At 50.8% G+C, this 20,735-nt stretch overlaps 1 pseudogene; it reads left to right on the forward strand.

Annotated features, from left to right (window-relative positions):
* LOC132085208 (zinc finger protein 850-like) overlaps positions 1–20,735 on the forward strand; it is a 418,453-nt pseudogene that overhangs the window by 202,817 nt on the left and 194,901 nt on the right.

Genomic DNA, 20,735 nt, shown 5'->3' on the forward strand with positions numbered 1-20,735 from the left:
TCCTCTACCTCCTCCTCCACATTCTCCTTCTCTTTGTCCTCCTCCACATCATTGTCCTACTCTTCCTCCTCCTCCCCCTTGTCCTCTTCCTCTTCCTCGTGTTTCTGCTCCTCCTCCTCCTAGTCCTCCTTATCCTCCTCCTCCTCGTTCTCCTTCTCCTCCATTTCTTTCTCCTCTTGCTCTTCCTCCTCCTCTCCTACTCCTCCTTGTCCTTGTCCTCGTCCTCCTCTTCCTTCCTCCTCCTCATCCTCATCCTCATTCTCCTACTCTTCCTCCTCCTCCTCCTCGTACTTTTCCTCCTCCTCCTCGTCCTTTTCCTTCTCCTCATCCTAGTCCTCATACTTGTCCTCATGGTCCTCCTCCTCATCTGCCTCCTCCTTCTCCTCCTCCTTCTCATCCTTGTCCTCGTCCTCCTCGTCCACGACCTCATCCTCCTCTTCCTTGTCCTCGTCCTCCTCCTTTTCATCCTTGTCCTCATCCTCCTTGACCTCCACCTCTTTCTCCTCCTCCTCGTCCTCCTACTCGTCCTCATCCTCCTCCTCCTCCTCCTTCTCCACCTCCTCCCCCTCGTCCTCCTTCTCCTCGTCCTCCTTTTCATCCTCATCCTCCACCTCTTTCTCCTCCTCCTGATCCTCCTCCTCCTCATCCTCCTCCTCCTTGTTCTTCCCCTCCTCGTCCTACTCGTGCTCCTCCTCCTCCTCCTGCTTTTCCTCCTACTCTTCCTCTTCATCTTCCTTGTCCTGCTCCTTGTCCTCCTCCTCCTTCTCCTCATCCTCGTCTTCCTCCTTTTCCTCCTCTTCATCCTCCTTTTCCTTCTCTCCTCTTTGTCCACCTTTGTGTCCTCCTCCTCGTCCTCGTCCTTCTCCTCCTCCTGCTCCTCCTCCTCGTCTTCTTCCTCTTCTGTGGGGGTTAGGAATATATGGGAAAATATATGTCCAATTGTGTCAGGAACTTACGTTTTAAAAAAGGAACTCACTTGTCGCGGCAGAATGTCCAGATATGGACAACACTGGACAAATTAGACTAGTGAAGAGCTTTTTTTTTTTATTTTCAGGACATCAGTTTCAAGACATTGTTAGACAATGGAGACAGGATGTTAACAGCTCGCTGATCTACAGGGAATGTTTGGGAAGGTGGGGTATTACAGAATGACATAAACTATCTCAGTTTAGATTTTAGCTAATCATACATAGAACAACACATATTGATAAGCATTCTATCTAATCTTATAAAACGTACGTAATGGTAGTTAAAACAAAGACTGGTTCATAAGAGACAAAGAACAGAGTCCTCACCCTCCTCCTCATCCTCTTTCTCCTCCTCTTGCTCTTCCTCCTCCTCCTCCTCCTCCTCCCTTTCTTCATCTTCCTTCTCCTCGTCCTCATCCACCTCCTCTTCCCCCTCCTCCTCCTCCTCCTCCTCCTCCTCCTTGTCCTTGTCTTCGTCTCCTCCGTGGTGACACTATGGAACCTCTTGGAACCAAGGGGCCATGGTTACACTGTGGTGCCTCATGGAACCAAGGAGACTATTTTGAAACTCGGGGGCCCCAAGGAACCAAGGGTCCATGGTGACCTTGTACAGCCCGGAGTGTCATGGAGGAGCCACTGTGACACAGCGAGGGCGCATGGAGCCGAGGGGCCATGGTTACACATCAGGGCTTTGTGGAACCACGAAGCCATTATGACATTGCAAGGCCTCATGGTGGCACAGGGCCATTGTGACACTGCAGAAGCAAGGGAACTTTGTGACACTCCAGGGCCTCATGGAACCAAGAAGACCTTTGTGACACTGAGGAGTCCTATGGAACCAAGGGAACATGGAACAGGTCTGGCTGGCTGGGCCTCCTGGCGATCACCTGATAGGTCTGGCTGACCTTGGCGTGTGGAGGGCTGCTTCTCATCAGCCCCTGAAGCACTGGGGCTCTTGGCTTTCCTTCCTATGGGAGAGAACTGTCCTTCTCCTCCAGGGGACCATGGCCAAAATTGGTATTCCTCCTCTAAATTTCTTATATGCACAGATTGTTCTCAGATGAAATCTGCCAGAAGAGACAGGTCTGGCTGCCTTGGCCACCCAGGGGCCACCTCTCATCTGCCTTTGAAACCCAGGGACCATGTGCTTTTCTTGCTTAGGGGAAAAAAGCATCCATCTCGACCAGGTGCCCATGGCCAAAATTGGGAAACTGCCTCTGGAATTCCCTATATCCAAGGACAGCTTCAGACAAAAGCTGCCAGTACTGACAAGTCTGGCTGGCCTTGGCTTCCTGAGGGCTGGCACTCATCTGCCTCTGAAACACTGGGGCTCTGTGCTTTCCTTCCAAATATAAAGAACTCTTCTTCCTGTCCAGGTGCTCATGGCCAAAATTTATGTTCCACCTCCAAAATGCCCAATGTCCAAGGAGAGCCCATAGATGAAAGGTGCCAAGAGAGACAGTTCTGGCTGCCCTTGGCCTAAGGTTGGCCACCCCTCATCTTCTTCCAAAACACTTGGACTTTTCACTTTTCTTTCCTATAGGAAAAAGCCATCCATCCTGACCAGGTGCCTATGGCCAACTCTGCCATTCTACCTCCAAAACTCTGTACATCCAAGAATTGCTCCCAAGGTAAAACTGCCAGGACAGACAGGTCTGGCTGCCCCTGGCCTCTCGGGAGCTGCCTCTCACCTGCTTTCCAAACACTGGGGCATAGTGTTTTCCTTCCTATGGCAATGAACAGTCCTTCTTATCTCTGCAGAAATGACCAAAAATGGGATTCCACCTCCCAAACTCCCTATATCCAAGGGTTGCTTTCAGCCAAAAGCTACCAGGACAGAGAGCTCCGGTTGGCCTAGGCCTCTGGTGGCCACCTTTCATTGCCCCTCAAACACTGGTGTTCTGTGCTTTCCTTCCTATCAAAAGAACGATCCTTCTTCTCTAGGTGTCCATGTCTGAAACTGGACCTCTAAAATTCCAAGGGTTGCTCCCAGGCAAAATCTGCCAGTACAATCAAGTCTGGCTGGCCTTGGCCTCTGGTGGCTGCCCCTGCAACACTGGGGCTGGGTTCTTTCCTTCCCATGGAGATCACCGGGACACTGTGGGGACCTGATGGAACCAAGGGGATCATTGTGGCACCACTGGAGCCCATGGAACCAAGAGGCCATGGTGACACAGTGGGGCTTCATGGAACCCAGAGACCATTGTGACTCTGTGGGGCCTGATGGAACCATGGAGACCATTGTGACCCTTCAGGGCCTGGTGTCACCAAGGGGGCATTATGACACCTCAGGGCCTTGTGGAAGCAAGGTATCATTGGGACACTGTGGGGCCCCATGGAACCGAGGGAACATGGAACAGGTCTGGCTGACTTGGCCTCCCAGGGGCCGCCTGACAGGTCTGGCTGATGTTGGGATGTCAAAGGCTGTCTCTCATCAGCTCCTGGAACACTGGGGCTCTGTGCTTTCCTTGCTATGGAAAAGAACCATTCCTCTTTTCAGATATGCATTGCCAAAATTGGTACTCTCCCTAAAAATTTCCTATATGCAAGGGTATCTCTCAGAACAAAATCTGCCAGCTCTGGCTGGCCTTGGCCTCTGGTGGTCACCTCTCATCTGCCCCTGAAACACTGGGGCTCTCTTCCTTCATTCCTATGGAAAAGAACTGGCATTCTTGTCCAGGGACCATGGCCAAAATTAGAATTTGGCCTCCCAAATTCTGTATATCCAAGGATTGCTCCCAGACAAAAGTAGCCAGGACAGAGAGGTCAGGCTGGCCCTGTCCTCTGGTGATTTTCTTAGAGTAAAAGCTGAATGTTTTCATTTGAAAACACCTTGGAGAGGGCCCAGAGACCTCCTAAGGAGGGATTTGGAGGCCTCGGGCACATGACCACTACATATGGACAAAGGAGCTCTGTGCTCTTGTGGTGGTTTTGCATCACAGAAGTGATGTTCTAAGAGAAGATGCTAGGAATGTCCTCCATGTCTGACAAAAATCCAATCAGTAATAGCTTGCAGAATTGACAGTCTGCTAAACCACTAAGGAAAATTTACATGCCTCTGTGGAAACACATTTTAAAGATGAAAAAACCGCTGGTGCTTGCCTGCAAGCCCCGGGCAGGGGGAAGAGAAGCCATCGGCCCCCGGCCGTGCTGCTGCTGCTGTGTTCTGGCCTGGCTGCTGAGATCCTGGCCCTCCCCCCAGCGCAGCCTATCCTGACACAGCCCCAGCGCAGCCACTGCAGAGACCTCCATTGTAAAACAGCTCTGGCCACAAGCACCGAGCCCGGCCGGGGTCACGGAACCATCTGCAGGCCCCGGGTGAGATATGAATTCTTTCAGTGCTTCCATCCTCCCTCGAGTGAGAGAAAAGGACAAAGTGCAGACACATAGAGGAGCAACATGAACACACCAAGATCAGTGAAGAGGAAGTCAAGTCCCTGATGGGAGGGATGAGGAGATATCCCAATCTTGGGGCTGAAATCCTCTTGTAAAGCTATGGAGAAGGATGTAATTGATACATCAGACTCTCTTTTTCTCTATAAGGCATTGAAAAGTATGAGGAAATGACTTGTTCAGCTTCTATGGCAGCAGCTCTCTGGCCACAGAGAGAAACAAAACTTTCCCAGGCATTGTTTTGGAAAAGCCTTTGGAGAAGATCAGAAAAAAATTCTCAGCTTGACTTGCTGTACCTGGTATTTAAACAAGTTGAATGTGTTGCAGAGATTTGTTTACCAAAGGGTGGGTTCTTAATTAGCCAATTGTGATGGTATTTGGATTGGAGGATCAATTAGGTCAACTTGTAGCAAACTAGGGTATAAAAGTATGGGTTTCTTAATAAAGATTATTGATCAGCCTTCTGTGAATCATTGAGTCAATGTCTATTATTACCCAGCTGGGAGCCCTTAACGTGACAGGCCTCCATGCTAAAATAAGTACATGTTGAAGTAGCTGTGATCGCATGAGAAGTTTGAACAGAGAAAGAGAGAAGAGTGTTGACACCCTGTGCCCTCATGAAGAGAAGATCATCTCTGTATTCAGAGATGAAGATAATTTCAGAAATACATGAAGAGGACCTTTGCTCTTCAACAGCTCATCTTTAAACTAATACCCCATAAGCAGACATGGCCCATGAACACTGCTGTGGGAAAAGTTGTGGAAAAAATGAGAGGGACTTCACAATTGCAGATTTGCTGGGCAGCTGCTATTCACTGAAATTGAGAGCAATGAGAGAATTATTTTCTTATGAAGAAGTCTCCATAGAATGAAAGACAGACTCCTCTCCCAAGGAGAACTGAAGAAAGGCTCTTACAGAAGTGGTAAACTGACTTAAACTTTTAGGTTTTGTCTCATTACATTGTCAGCAAAAAAGAAAAGTTTGAAGGGAGAGGAGAAGTATTCTAAGAGTTTTGTTCTGATTCTTATTTCTCTTTCTTTTAGATACTATTAATAATCTTTTCTTTATACCCTTTTAAAGTTTTGAGCCCACTTTGCCTTCCTCCTAATTTGATCTCACAGCAGAAAATCAATAAGAATATTCTAGTGAGTGCACAGGTAATTAGCCCACACTTACCCCACCACACTAATGCATTGGCTAAGAAATCTCATATTGGTGATCCAAAACCACTGCAGAGAACTTCCTGATGAACTGCATGAGAGCAGAGGGAAATCAAGGCAGAGCCATGGTTTGTCAGGACTTGCTTGATCCTGATGAGCCCCGTGGTGCATTTGGAGCTGAGCCCTGGAAGTTCAGGGCCTGAGAAGAGATTGCACAAATCTTTCCAGGAGTCAAAGTCAGAGGAAACACCCAAAGTGTCTCAAAGCATGAATGGGTCCCACTGAGGTCCATCCCCAACACAGGCTCCTCATGGACTCCTTGGAGGAGAGAGTTGGAGGCCAGGATGGCACTAAATGCTCTCAGAGACTCAATGTGGAAAGGAAATTCCAAAGTACCTTTAAAACCTTGGGTATCTCAAATCATTGATGAGCCCCACTGAGTGTCAGTACAGAGCTCTCAAGGGACTCATTAAAGCAGAAAATTGGGGCCATGATTGCACAAACTTGTCATAGAGTTTGTATGAAAAGTGAAACACCAAGTACTTTAAAATAACTGAAGTACCTTAAAGCATTAATGAGCCCACTGACTGTTGTTACTGACAAAGACTCTCCAGGGACTAATTACAGCAGATAACAGGAGGCCATGATTGCAATAAACCTCCTAGAGACTCCAAGGCAAAAGCAAAACTCAAAGTCCTTTGAAAAACTCTGTGAGCATTAAGGAGGCCCCAGGGCCATTCCTGAGCAAAGCTCCCCAGGGACTCCTTCCAGCAGATCCTTGAGGCCACTGGCATGTGGGCTAGGGGGGGATGCTGAGGGCAGGACAAGGGGCTGACAGTGCCCAGCCTGGCTGGGGCTGTGCTAGGAGGCCCCAGTGCCTCAGGACAAGGTGTCTCCTCACAGCCCTTGGTGGCACAGACCCTTACGCTGTGGCCCAGGGCACCAAGACTTGGCTTCTCTTTGTCCCCACCTGTCATCACTGCCTCCAGTTCTCTGCTCTATCTGGGGCCTGGGGACACTTTCTCAGTTGTGTCCCTCAGTGGGACCCATTAAAAGTCCAAGAAACTTTGGAGTTGGATTCTGACTTGGAGTTCTGGAGAGGTTTCCTCAGCTCCCTCTCAGGGACTGATGTTCAGGGCCTCAGCACAAAGCCCCAGTGGCTCATTAAAGTCCTTGTGCTGTGTCTGTGCTGCTGAGCTGGGATGGGCTCCTGGCACAGAGGCAGCTCCTGGTAACCAAGAAGAGGTTCAAAAGCACATTTCTCTTGATGAGAAGCTCTTCTGCCAGCCCAGCAGGGCTTGGGCACTGCCTGCAGCCGCCCTGGGCACAGAACAGAGGCACAGAGAGCTTCAATCAGTCAGGACTGGGAAGGTGCTGAGAAGTGCCTGGGGCAGAATCACTGCCAGCCCTTGGCACAGGAACCTCTGGCTGCAGGACAATGTAACTGCAGCTCCTGGAGCCATCTCCTAAAGCTGGAACATCCCATTGCCTACAGACTCTGTGAGTACATTCTCTGTCTCTTGTGCAGAGCAGCCAGGGGTGCCCAGGGCTGTCCTGCAGAGCAGGGTCCTGCAGCCCAGGGCGCTGTGCTGGGGCAGGGACTTTGCTGCCTGCCAGGGACAGCTCTCAGCCAGCCCTGGCAGCTGCTCCCAGCGCTGGGGAACAAGATCTGGGTGGGAGGAGACAGCTGGTAAGGCTTGGAGGTGTTCTCCTTTTGTGGGGAGGATGCTGCATTGCTCAGGACTGCTTCTCGGATGGTATTTAACTGCAGAACATTTCCAAGTAGATTATACAGGGAGCACAGCAAGGCAGGGACTGCATAAATGGGAAAAACTTGCCTTTGTTTTTTAATGCTCTGGGTTGCCTGGATGGGAAATTGCACATAGATATTCATCTTGCCGTTCAGGTTGAAAAACTAAAAAACAAAAAATTTCTCACAGATTTGAATAAAGCAGGCAGTGACAGAAATCAGCACAGGGCCCTTTACAGGCAGCATCAGTGTCACTTTTCCAGCCTCCTCAGGGTTGCTCTGAAGTTTCTATCAGAGCCTGCAGAGCCAGAGCTGCCCCTAGGCAGTGCCAGAGCTGGGAGGGGTCTGCAGGGCAGAGCTGAGCCCGCTGGGCTGGGCTCTGGCAGCACTGGCAGGGCCCAGCCCTGGGCACAGGGAAGAAGCTGCTGGCAGAGACAGCTCCAGGCAGCAGAGCCCTGGGCAGGCAGTGGGGGGAAAGTGCCCCCAAGCTGTTCTGGGATATTTAAAGTCGTCTCCAAACCCAGCTATTCCATGATTTCATTGTTTACAGATCCCCATGCCAAGGCACAGCAAATGTCCAACAGCAGCTCCATCAGGCACTTCCTCCTGCTGGCATTGGCAGACACACGGCAGCTGCAGCTCCTGCACTTCTGCCTCTTGCTGGGCATCTCCCTGGCTGCCCTCCTGGGCAACAGCCTCATCATCAGCGCCGTAGCCTGCGGCCACCACCTGCACATTCCCATGTTCTTCTTCCTGCTCAACCTGGCCCTCAGTGACCTGGGCTCCATCTGTACCACTGTCCCCAGAGCCATGCACAACTCCCTCTGGGACACCACGACCATCTCCTACACAGGATGTGTTGCACAGCTCTTTTTCTTTCTGTTCTTCATCTCAGCAGAATTTTATCTACTGACTATCATGTGCTACGACCGCTACGTGTCCATCTGCAAACCCCTGCACTACGCGACCCTCCTGGGCAGCAGAGCTTGTGCCCACATGGCAGCAGTTGCCTGGGCCAGTGCCTTTCTCAATGCTGTCATGCTCACGGCCAATACATTTTCCCTACCCCTGTGCCATGGCAATGCCCTGGGCCAGTTTTTCTGTGAAATCCCTCATATCCTCAAGCTTGCCTGCTCACACTCCAACCTCAGGGTACTGGGGCACATAACTGTCAGCTCCCTTTTAGCATTAGCCTGTTTTGTGTTCATTGTTTTCTCCTATGTACAGATCTTCAGGGCTGTGCTGAGGGTCCCCTCTGAGCAGGGACGGCACAAAGCCTTTTCCACCTGCCTCCCTCACCTGGGAGTTATCTCCCTGTTCCTCAGCACTGGCACATTTTCTCATCTTAAGCCCTCCTCCATGTCCTCCCCATCCCTGGATCTGGCCCTGTCAGTTCTATACTCGGTGGTGCCTCCTGCCCTGAACCCCCTGATCTACAGCCTGAGGAACCAGGAACTCAAGGCTGCAGTGAGGACACTCATGACTGGATGGTTTCAGGAATATTTAACTGCTGGCCAATTTCGACAAATCACTTGTAATAAAATTAATACTTAAAATTTCTTGTTGGTTTGGTTAGTTTTTTTCCTTTGTTTTATTTTTTTAATCTTGTCCTCATATAAATGTCATTGTTTGTGCCACTTCTGATTTTGAATCTCTCCACGTTCCCTGTGGCCACAGACTGTGTCAATAAGGGGCTGCGCTCTCTGTGGCTTTAAAGGAAGCAAAGGATGTCCCAGCAAAGTTTTCTGCAGAGATGCCGTTTTGTTGCCTCTCTGGAGCTGCAGCAGCAACGTCTGTGTGCAGAGCTGGGGGCAGATCAGGTCTGGCCCAGCAGCTGTGCCCAGCAGCAGCACTTGGTGTTGCCATGGCCCTGCCCCGCTGCCCTGGTGGCCCTGGTGTTGCTGTAGGGCCTGAGTGCTCTCGGGGCCAGGCATAGTGCTGGGGGTGGCAGTGCCGGGGCTGCAGCAGGGACAGGCCATGGGCACTGCTGGGGCAGTGCTGACGCCTCAGGCCAGGGCCTGGGGGCTGCAGGCTCCCTGTCCAGGCTCTCTTAAGAACACGGCCAGGCCAATGCTCAGCACAGAAAACCCCCGTGAGCAGCCCCAGGCTGGCTGTGGGCAGCATGGCTGGGGCTCTGCAAGGGCCCTGGGGCAGACAGGAAGGAGCAGGAGAGCAGGGGCTGATCCATCCCCAGTGCGCTGCACAGCTCAGGGCAGTGTCCCAGAGCGTCCTCATAGAGCTGCCAACAACATCCCCCCTCTGCAGCCCTGGCCTCTCCCCCAGCTCACATAGGTGCCCCATCCTTGCAGGCACAGACACGGCAGCACTGTCTCAGCAGCCCCTGTTTGCATTGCACACAGCAGGCAGGAGCACCCCCATGCTGTTGGTGTGGGGACATGAACCTGAGGGAGCACAAATGCCGTCAGCCCCTTAGGGCCAGCAAGGGCTGGGGGACACCAGGGAAACCACTCAGCTTTGTCCTGGCCTCTGCAGTCAGCCAGAAAGTTTGTTCCTATCAGCTGGGAGTTTCCTGTCCCAATGCAGACACTGTTGCTCAGAGCCAGGGCTGCCTGGCAGCCACCCCCAAACTGCCCTCAGCATTTCCTTGGCTTCACCTTTGCTTTCTTTCCTCTTCCTGATACAAATTTCTTCCTCTTGCCCACCCCTGTTCCCTGCCCTGCAAACAGTCCATCCCTGTTTGCCCTTTCCTCTCTGGCCCCACTCCCCATTGCAGTTCCTGACTTGGCACCATGGGAACATCCCTTGGGGAGCAGGACATTTCCTACAAGTGCTGCAGGAATTGTCTGCAGGCTCCTGCAGTGCCTCGTGCTGCTCCCTTGCCACAGGCACCCCAGGCCAGGGGGGCACATCTGGGCTGCTGTGTCTGGCTCTGGGGCTCCCTGTTCTGGGCAGTGAGGAGGAGCTTCAGAGGCTCTGCAGGACTGACAGGATGGGCTTTGGGGCTGGCAGGAGAAGCTGAGGGACCTGGGCTGCTGGAGCTTCTGAAGAGGAGGCCCAGGGCTCCTCCTGCAACTGCTCCAAGGGTGGTTTCAGAGAATCCCAGAATCAGCAGGGTTGGAAAAGACCTTGTAGATCACCAAGTCCAACCTCTGACCTGACACTGCCTGGTCTGCCCTAAGGCTCCTCTTCTCCAGGATAAACAGCCCCAGCTCCCTCAGTCACTACTCACAGGACTTGTGTTCCTGACCCCTCCCCGTCCTTGTTGCCTTTCTTGGGACATGGTCCAGCCCCTCCATGTCCTTCCTAAATTGGGGGGCCCAGAACTGGACACAGCACTTGAGGTGCTGCCAAACCAGGTCCCAGCACAGGGGAACAATCCCTGTCCTGCTCCTGCTGGCCACACCATTCCTGATCCAGGCCAGGAGACATTCGCCTCCCTGGCCACCTGGGCACACTGCTGGCTCATGTCCAGCCTGCTGTCCATCAGTCCTTGCAGGTCCCTTTCTGCCTGGCTGCTCTCCAGCCGCTCTGTCCCCAGCCTGTAATGCTGCAGGGGTTGTTGTGGCCAAAGTGCAGGACCCAGCACTGGGACTTTTTAAACCGCACCTTGTTGGATTTGGGCCCTGCATCCGTCCTTTCCAGGGCCCTGTGCAGAGCCCTCCTACCCTCCTGCAGATCCACCCTCCCAGCCAACTTGGTGTCGCACTGTTCCATGATGCCCCTGAGTGTCCCAATGCTCTCCATGAGTCCATGAGGTCTCTCAGTGTCACAATGTCCCTTTGGTTCCATGGGACCCCTTGGTGTCAGAAAGCCCCTTGGAATCTTGGGCCCCGCAGTGTCACAATGGCCCTCTGTCCCCCAAGGCCCTGCAGTGTCAAAATCATCAAAGAATCAACCAGGCTGGAAAGGACCTTGAAGAGCATCAAGTCCAACCTGGGACCCAACACCACCTTGTCACACAGACCATGGCACTCAGTTTATATGGTTTCTTTTTGAGCTAGGTTGTATGAGTTCTCAGAGAACCTATCACACTTGAGATAGCCCAGCTACCTCAAATGTCAATAAATTAGTAGGATGGCTTCTGACGTAGTGTTAGAAATAGAAAAGTTTTAATAAAAGGCAAAATTACAAAGCTATTGCAGAGAAAACCTGAGCTAGGGGCAAGAGGTTCTTGCTTCTCCTAAAACCACCCAACAAAAGTGAGGATTTGTTTTGTTCTCTTTTTCTAGTGAATTACTTTGGTGGAATCTTTTGGCTTCTCTCTAATTGGGTGGCTTGATTTTTAAGGTGAAGCCCCAAAGCTCCTATGAGGTGTCTTTTTACCAAATTGAGGAGAGAAACTTCTGGGCTTTTTTCCTTTTTAAGGAGACAAAGGATAACTTGGTCACTCTGTCAACAAGAGGCACATTCCTACACTCAGTGGCACATCCAGTCTTCCCTTACACACTTCCAGGGATGGTGACTCACCCACCTTTCTGGGCAGTCCATTCCAATGCCCAATCACCCTTTCTGTGAAGAATATTTCAAATGTCCAATCTAAAGGTTCCCTGGTGCATCATAAGGCTTTATCCTCTTGTCCTGTCACTGCACCCTGAGAAAAGAGACATGCTCCAGCCCCTCCGTGTCCTTCCTGAATTGCGGGGCACGGAACTGGACGCAGTACTTGAGGTGCTGCCCAACCAGTGCCCAGAACAGGGGAAGAATCACTGCCCTGCTCCTGCTGGCCCCACCATTCCTGATCCATAGGTGTGCCAGGGGTTGGATGAGGGAAATGGTGAGGAGGGAGTGGGGAAAAAGTCAGATTGATTGTCAGCCATTGAAGGTTGTTCATCTTCATATCTCTTCAGACTGCATTAGAAGGTGCTGGGGGTCAATATCAATTGGACATTGCTGATACCAATCTACAAACAGGAAAAGAAACCAGGACAAAACCGTTCTCTCTGCGCTGTTTTCAATACACTATATTCACTTTGAATACACTTGTTGAAATCATCTCATTAACCATAGAAGAATTTAAAACTGCAATTATTCCCAGGGGCTTTTCTTGTTTGAGTGCTTTTCACAAATATTTTTGAGCTTTTCTCACTAAATTCCTGAACTGAGGAGCTCTAGAAAGGAGAGGTCTCTGGAGTAGGAAAATTCACCAGCAACCCCCAAGTGGCTGAGGATCCATCCCCATCAGAGCAGCAATGAACAGAAATGGGAACAGCTTTGTGGCTGCCCCAGCTTTGGCATGGGCCTTGGGCCTGGAACGGGAGCAGCTCTTGAGGGCCTCAAGGCCGGGGCTCTTGTGCTGTCCTGTCCAGATGGGATGGCAGCAGGGACTGCAGAGCTCTCAGCACCTCAGCCAGAGGGGAGCAGGGCAGCCAGGGAGCCTCCTGTGGCCTTGGCCAAGCACCTTCCCCCATATCTGGGGCTGAGTCCTGTGGCAGCTGCAGCTGCTGCTGTGCCCTTGCCAGGGGCTGAGGCCGTGGGGCAGTGCCCAGAGCAGCCTGGCCTGAGCAGAGCTGTGGGGCCAGAGCTGGCTGGGCTGGGCTGGTGAGAGGCCCTTGGTGCTGGCCAGAGCTCAGGGCAGCTGGCAGAACTTGCAGGGAGCTGGGCTGGGCTCAGAGAACCTGGCCCAGAAACCATCAGTGTCCATCTCAGCCTGGCTGACAGCAAGGCCAGGCACACACAAGCAATTACTGAGCATGGCCTGTGCTGGCCAGGCCTGACTGTGCCAAAGGCAGAGCTCAGCTGCCCTTGGGGGCTGTAGCAACAGTCCAGAGCCCAAAGAGCCTCCATGGCTGTGCTGGAGACCAAGGCTGCAGGAGGGAAATGCAGGGCCGCTGTGGGATGGGGAGGGCATTGAATTCCAGCATACACCTCAGCTCTCTGATGATCCTGGCACCATGCTGGGCCCTGTTTGAGACTGGAGCAGAGCAGATGTTGATGGGACAGGAGCGCTGCGGGGCTGTCAGGGACCTGCAGCTTGGAAGCTGCTCTGCTCTCCCTCAGGTGCTCTCAGAGAGATCCAATCCTAGCTGGGCACCTCAGGGCACAAGTGGCACTGCCTGTTCACGGGAACACAGCTGATGACTGCCTAGAAAGGGGCACAGGTTTTAATACATGTTAGTTTCATAATGTACAAGCAAATCTTTATTATGTAAGTAATTTGAGTACTTTTAAGAAATGGCAAGTTTTCCTACTAGGAACGGGAATTTCCTGGAGGTGCCCTGATAGGAGGAGAAAAAATAGTGATCTTGCCTTTGACTGGTGTCACCAATATTCTGTTTATTATTTCCTATCCTTCTTCCTTCAGGTGTTTTCAAGTCTTCTCGTTAAATGGCCATGTCTAAGGGCATCTCTTCACTATACCAGCTGGATCCTATGTATGTACTTCTCCTCCCAGAGTTCCTTCTCCAGAAACTCTCTGGTCATTCAAGTGCCTCTCAACCAACTGATTTCATGCTTTGAGCTTGAGGGAGTTGCCCAATCTTTCTGAAGTCAAAATAAATATCACATTAGCCAACATCTTACTTCTGTTTATATCTATCACAGAATTACCCATACCCATGTCATTGTCTAAAACTGTTCCTGTACAGAAATTCCCTGGGGGATAAGGGACATGTCAGATGCTGTTGGGACATCCCAGAGAGCTGAGGGAAAAGCTGTGGTGGTTATTAAACTGTATCATGTTCAACTTCTGGTTTTTGGCAAGAAACCTTTCTGTGCCTCTGAGTGTCACCAGTCCCTGAGCCGAAGGGACACAAACCTGATGAATTGTGGTTCCCACTGCAGGGGCACTTGGACCTTGGCTCTGCACAAGAGAGCTCTTCATCCCCTTTCTCTCTTTTCCTCCCTCTGCCCATGGAGGGAGCTCCTGACTTCAGTGTGTAACTCGTGTGTGCAAAAAGCAAATCTGGACAGAATTGGGACAGGGAGGGTTTGGGGAGACCTTGGGATCTGTGCTGGGCACAGAAGGTGTTTTCCATTGTTCTGAGACTGTCTGCTGTGGAAAGTGGATTTAATATCCAGCAGACTACTTACTTTTGCATTTGATGGAGCTGTGCCTTCCCTTGGCTTTGTTGGCTGACAAGAAATGAACATCCCTCTGTGTCTCGGGCAGCTCTTTCTCCAAGGAAAGCAGGTGGGAGTGCCAGCCAAGGAACTGAAAACTGGTGGTGCAGCCTGGGCTGGAGGGAGCTCAGATTTGCACAAGGATGCTCTGAGTGCCAGGGCTTGGATGGGGTAAATGGTGGGGTGGGGGTAGGGACAGAGGCTGATTGATTGTCATCCATGAGGGGTCTTGATTTTCATATTTATTCAAACTGCATGAGGAGGTACTTGGATTCAGCATCAATTGGAGACTGCACATATCAATTTATGAACAGGGAAAACAAAACTAAACAAGACCTAAAATATCTATTCTCACTGTCTTTTTAAATATCATGCATTCACTTTGAATACACTACTGAGATCTACTTAACCACAAAAGATTTGGAAATTAAATCAAATTATTCCCAGAAGCTTAGCTTGTCAAGGTGTTCTGAATGTTAATGAGCCCTGGGACACTGAATTCCTGCACTGAAGAGCTGAAGGCTGAACAAGGCTCTGGAGCAGTAAAATTCAGCAGCAGCCTCCAAGTTGCTGAGGATGTCAGCAGCCCCCACTGAGGCCATCCCTGCCCAGAGACCGTGGGGGAATGGGCCGACAAGGAGAGCGTCCCTGGGGCTGGGGCAGCACAACTTAGAGGCACCAGCAGCTCCAGCTGGGAAATGGAGTGTGGAATGGGGCTGGGAAAGCCCTGCCTGGGCTGTTCCAAGCAGGACAGACAAGCCCTGACTCCAATCCTCCAAACAATTCTCTTAAGGAGACATTTAAAAGGAATTACAATTGTTTGTGTCCTCTGAGTTGGACTCTTATTGCTGGAGAAACAGCAATAAGAGATTCTCAGGAGCTCAAAACAACAAAAGAGCCTTTGCTGGAAAGTTTAGAAAATCAGAAATACTTTGGCAAAAGGTTTAATATGACATTCAATCAACAAAAAGCAGTTCTGAAAGCATTAACATGGCAAATTCAACTTCATAAACTTCAAGCCTGTTCACAACTACCAACTCCTGGATTCCAGTGCTGCTCAGAAGGAAATTCCAAGAGGAGGTAGGGTCAAGATGTGTTCTTGCCTTGTGGGCAGCCTTCAATTCCCCTTGGTCTTCCTGGGCCCTTCCCCCAGGTGGCACTTGGGCTCATTTGGTCCCTCAGGAGCTGGGCTGGGGGCTGCAGAGGTGGCTGTGGAGCATTGCCTGTGCTGTGCCAGGGACTGGCAGACACTGCTGGGCTGGGATAGAGGCTCTGGGGGGATTGGGGTTCCAGGGCAGGGCAAGGCTGGACCTGCCCCTTCCTCCCCCACACATGAAATGTTTTGAAGCAATAATCTCCTCCAATTGGTCACAACAGGCAATATCAGAGGTGAAATCCCAATTGTGGCCATGGGCACCAGGCTGAGAAGGACAGTACTTTTCCATAGGAAGGAAAGCACAGATTCCCACTGTTTGGAAGGCAGGTGACAGCCTCAGTAGGCCAAGGCCAGCTAGACTTGTCAGGAATTGCAGATTTTGTCAGGGAGCATTCTTTGGATTTAGGGAATTTTGGAGGTGGAATCTCAATCTCAGCCATGGGCACCTGTAGAAGCAGGACAGTTCTTTGCCATAGGAAAGAATGTACGGAGCCTTCTCCAATGTTTTGGGTACAGAGGAGAAGTGACCCTTGGTAAAGCACTGCCAGCTAGACTTGTCCTGGCGATATTCCTATGGGAATAATCCCTGGATATAAGGAAATTTGGAGGTGAAATTCCAATTCTGGCCATGGGTTTCTGGAGAAGGTGAGTTCTTTTCCGTAGGACAGAAAACAGGGAGCCCCAGTGTTTCAGCAGAAGAAAGGAAGAGACCTTCAACATGCCAATGTCAGCTGGACCAGTGTAGGGGCCCCTGGGAGGCCAAACCAGCCAGATCTGTTCTGTGTTCCCTTGATTTTGTGGGGCCCCACAGTGTCACAATGGCCCCTTGGATCCACGAGGCCCCACAGTGCCACAATGGTAGTGAGTTGTTTCCAGGGGGTCCAGCAGTGTCACAATGGACCCTTGGTTTGATGGGGTCCCAGAGTGTCACAGTGGCCCCTAGGTTCCAGAAGGCTCTGCAGTTTCACAGTGGTCCCACTTATTCCATGAGGCCTTGCAGTATCACAATGGTCTCCTTTGGCTCCACAGTGCCACAATTTACCACTGATGACAGAAGACCCCTCTGTGTCACCCTACACCTTTGGTTCCATGCATCCCTGCAGTGTCACAATGGTCTTCTTTGTTTGCCCAGTGTCACAATGGACCTCTGATGACACAAGGCCCTGCAATGTCGCAATGGACCTTTGGTTCCATGCAGCCCTGCAGTGTCACAAAGGCCTCTTGGTTTCATGAGGCCCCACAGTATCATAGTGGTCCTCTTGGTTCTGGGGGGAACCCCAAGGTCACAGTGGTCTCACTGGTTCCTGTCGCAGACATTTCTCCACAGAAATCCTTTCTTTCGGATTTCTGCGTCTTCGGGAGGCCAGAGGCCCCCGAAGAGAAGGTAAACAATTATTATCAGCTGCTGTGGAATGCAACAGGGACACCTTGATTGGCTCATTTCCTATGTTTATAATTAAGAGCCAATCACCAGTGCAAGCTAGGGGACTGAGTCCTTGAACACAACTTTGTTGTAGATTCTTTTCTATCTATTCTTAGCTTAGCTAGCAGCTCTGCAAACCTCTCTCTATATTCTTTTTAGTATAACTATAATGTATTATATCATATATTAATAAATCAAGCCTTCTGATTCAAGAAACAAGATTCACCGTCTCTCTCTCACCAGCAGCGACCCACTCAGGTCGCTGTAATATCTGGTGAACCCTCGTGTCAGAGCAAAAATTAATCTGATATGACCAGAGGAGCAAAATTGCTGCACTGGGTAAAAATCCTGTATGTGTAGCATTTGAGGGTTGCTTTGAAGTGACCTCAGAAAATGGATTCAAGCCAGGAGCTTAAGAACCGAAGATCCTGATTTGGACAGAGTTCACAGCCAAGGCTGACCACAAGAGAACCTTTCTTCTGGAAAACCATCAGGAAAGATGATGGAAAAGAACAGCAGACCTGTGGAGCTGGCCAGAGAAAGCTGGACTCTTTTAAAAGGTACTGTTCACTTTTCTATCCCTGATGAACCAGCCCTTTGTAGCTTGTGGCTGTTTGTATGGCAGACCCATGCCTTGCCAGAAGAGATTCAATTCTCCCCTTCAGAGGAGAAAATCATGGCCCTCTGGAAATATTGGTGTAGGGAAGACGGCTTCCTTTTGTCAAAAACAGATATCTATGAATTCTTTCGATGGGCAAAGCTTTTGGGGTTCTTTGCTGATATTCTGTATGCTTTGGATGCTTTTGTCTGGGAGTGCATGGACTCCATTATCCAGCGTGTCTACATTGAGGGACGCGTGTTGCCTTCTATCTACCCAGCATTTATAAAGCTTTTCCCTGTCCTGAAGTGCAGAGCAGCTTGTTTTCAATGGATCTCTAACTGCTATGGCCAAGCTCCGTTTCCACCGCCTTTGGCAGAACACCCGGTGGGTGATGACTTTGGGCCTTTTTCCCCCCCCTGCTTCGCGGCGGGGGGGGCTGAAACTTCGCGGCACGAAGAAGTTTTTTTTACTCTTGCTCCGGAGCATGCTCAGATGGAGCGTTCTCCTTCCCCCCCTTCTCTCTCTCCGGGGGGATGGGAGCGGCCGCTCAAGCCAGTGCCGGCCTCTCAGACTCCGCCTTCAGACATGGGGGCGGCACCGGTCTCCGAGGCTTCCTCCACGCCCCTGCCAGAGCCTGCGTCGGAGACTGAAGAAGCACTTCCGGTCCCTGAGCTGTTGCTAGGCGACGAGGATGCGTCTCCAGCTTCCGGCTCAGCGTCGGAGAAGGCAGAAGAGACAGCACTTCCGTCGATTGACCTGTTGCTAAGCAACAGCGACGCTCCGCCGCTTCTCCAAGCTCCACTGCTGCCCGTGCCATGCCCGCCGCCGCTTTCAGAGCCAAGGGACGCAGCACCAGCGTGTTCCCGCGCGTCCCCGCCGCCTCCGCAGCGGACCCCAGAGTCAGCAGCAGAAAACAGAGTTGAGCCCGCGGGACCCTCGGAGCAGCCTGCGGTGGATCCCACGCTCAGCGCGGTTCCCCCCCCAGTTTCGGCTCCCTCCCCGCTGCTTCCACCGGACGTCCCAGCAGTCGCTCCGGCGGGGGGTCTCTCCTTCCGTGGAGCGGGGGCTGCCCGCCAGCTGACTCTTGCGGCAGTCCGGCTGCCGGCTTTCAAGCTTGGCGGTTTGGGGGGTGGTGTTTCGGTTGCTGTCCCATGGAGGCTGCCATCTCTGACGCCCCTCTTGTGCCCTAGCGGCGAGGGGGAGGGGGCTCCCGAAAGTTTTGCCTTTGGTCCCCAGCCCAGTGGGGGTGGTGCCGTGATGCTGTGGGAAACAAACATTCCCAGACCCGAGATGAAGATTCTCGGGGCAGCTTCTATTTCCCTGCTGCTGGCATGTCTCAGTGGTTTAGGGGAAAGGAAGCGTCTCACTACCCGTGCTGCCATTGTGCTGGCAGCAGGGTTCAGGCCTGCGGGAATGCAGAGCCTTCCTTATGAGTTTGGCCTGAGATGCTGGGCTCAGGAGGTTCCTGGGCCAGGGCCATCATTTGGCCTCCTTGTGTTTCTAGGGGTTCTGGTTTGTCCTACCGGTCCGGGTCCCCCTTTGTGAGCCAGTTTTGGGGTTCCTGGTCCAGTATGGGCCAGGGCCCCCAGGGCCTTTCTTTCTCTGGCACTGCTCTGCTTCTTTGCTGCTTCTTTTGCTTTTCGATTAAAAAAAAAAAAAAAAAAAAAAAAAAAAAAATTAAATAAAAAAGATTGAAAATACTGGGCAGCAGCTCTGAAGCACTGAAGCACCGAAAGGCCAGCAGAAAGGACATTTCAAAATTGTACAAATTGTTTAAAAATTGTATTAAGACTGTCAATGGTTTTTGATAACTATTGATGGAACTCCTTTTGCAGCAAGTTGTTTTCAGGACCAAAAAGGCCTCTCAGATGTCCAAAAGAAACAACTTCAGCTGATGGACTGCTCCTGAAACTCAGCTGCATGGACTCAAATTCTCTTTACATTGTATTTTGCAATTTTCTTATATTGTAGGATTGTTTTAGTGAATTATTAGTATCCTATATTTTATAGGTGAAGGAATTTCCTGTTCATTCCACATCAGCATTTTTCTTTTATTTTATACAATTTAGAAAGGTGAGATGTCGCAGACATTTCTCCACAGAAATCCTTTCTTTCAGATTTCTGCGTCTTCGGGAGGCCAGAGGCCCCCGAAGAGAAGGTAAACAATTATTATCAGCTGCTGTGGAATGCAACAGGGACACCTTGATTGGCTCATTTCCTATGTTTATAATTAAGGGCCAATCACCAGGGCAAGTGAGGGGACTGAGTCCCTGGACACAACTTTGTTTGGGATTCTTTTCTATCTCTTCTTAGCTTAGCTAGCTGCTCTGCAAAACCTCTCTCTATATTCTTTTTAGTATAACTATAATGTATTATATAATATCTTAATAAATCAAGCCTTCTGATTCAAGAAACAAGATTCACCGTCTCTCTCTCACCAGCAGCGACCCACTCAGGTCGCTGTAATAATCTTTGGTTATCACTGCGTGCTGCATATTCCACCAGCAGCCCTCTGCTTTTACTAATGTGGTGCACAACGTGCCTGATCCTCCCTCAGTTGTGAGCCTGGTGGAAGCATGTCCTTTTTTCCATTTGTTTATTAATTTATAATCTTGTTTTTAGCCTCTGCAAAGCTTGATATTGGTATAGAGCCTGGGAAAGGTGCACAGAGCAGAGTAACAGATAGTAGTGATTTGGTTACAAGGCAATAAATTAAGTGGACAGGTTTAGGTGATAACATAAAGCACACGAGAGAAATCGCTTTGGTTTATAAATGTCAGCAGAGCCCCTGTGAGGGAGCTGCTGCCTGGTGCTGCTGCTCCAGCCAATATATTATAAGGAGATATAAACAGATGTCTGAAAAAATCTGGCTGACCAAGATTAAAAGAATGGGGCTATAAATTAAAGTCTTCCTCGGCGTCTCTTTAAGCATCTTTATGGACAGAGTGCATCCAAATGAAGGAGTGCCAGTGCTCAGAGGGACCTCCAGGTGCTTTGGGCTGCAGAGGCAGCACCCAGGGGTGGGGACAGCTTGTGGGGACAGCAGTGTCTGTCCGAGCTGGCATGGGAGACCAAAGCCTGTCCTGGTGCTTCTGCAGCTGATAAAGGGATTAAATCAGGAGCAGGAATAACACCATCCCTGCAGTGTCGCCACAGGATCAGTGTCTCCTGCTTGGAAAATAAACCCTGTCGCTCTGCTTTGACATTTATTCCCAATAAAGGCCTTATCATTTGTGCAGTGACAAGGGTTTTATCCTTTGGGA

The sequence above is a fragment of the Ammospiza nelsoni genome, chromosome 29 (genome assembly GCF_027579445.1).
Source record: "Ammospiza nelsoni isolate bAmmNel1 chromosome 29, bAmmNel1.pri, whole genome shotgun sequence".
NCBI classification, from domain to species: Eukaryota; Metazoa; Chordata; class Aves; order Passeriformes; family Passerellidae; genus Ammospiza; species Ammospiza nelsoni.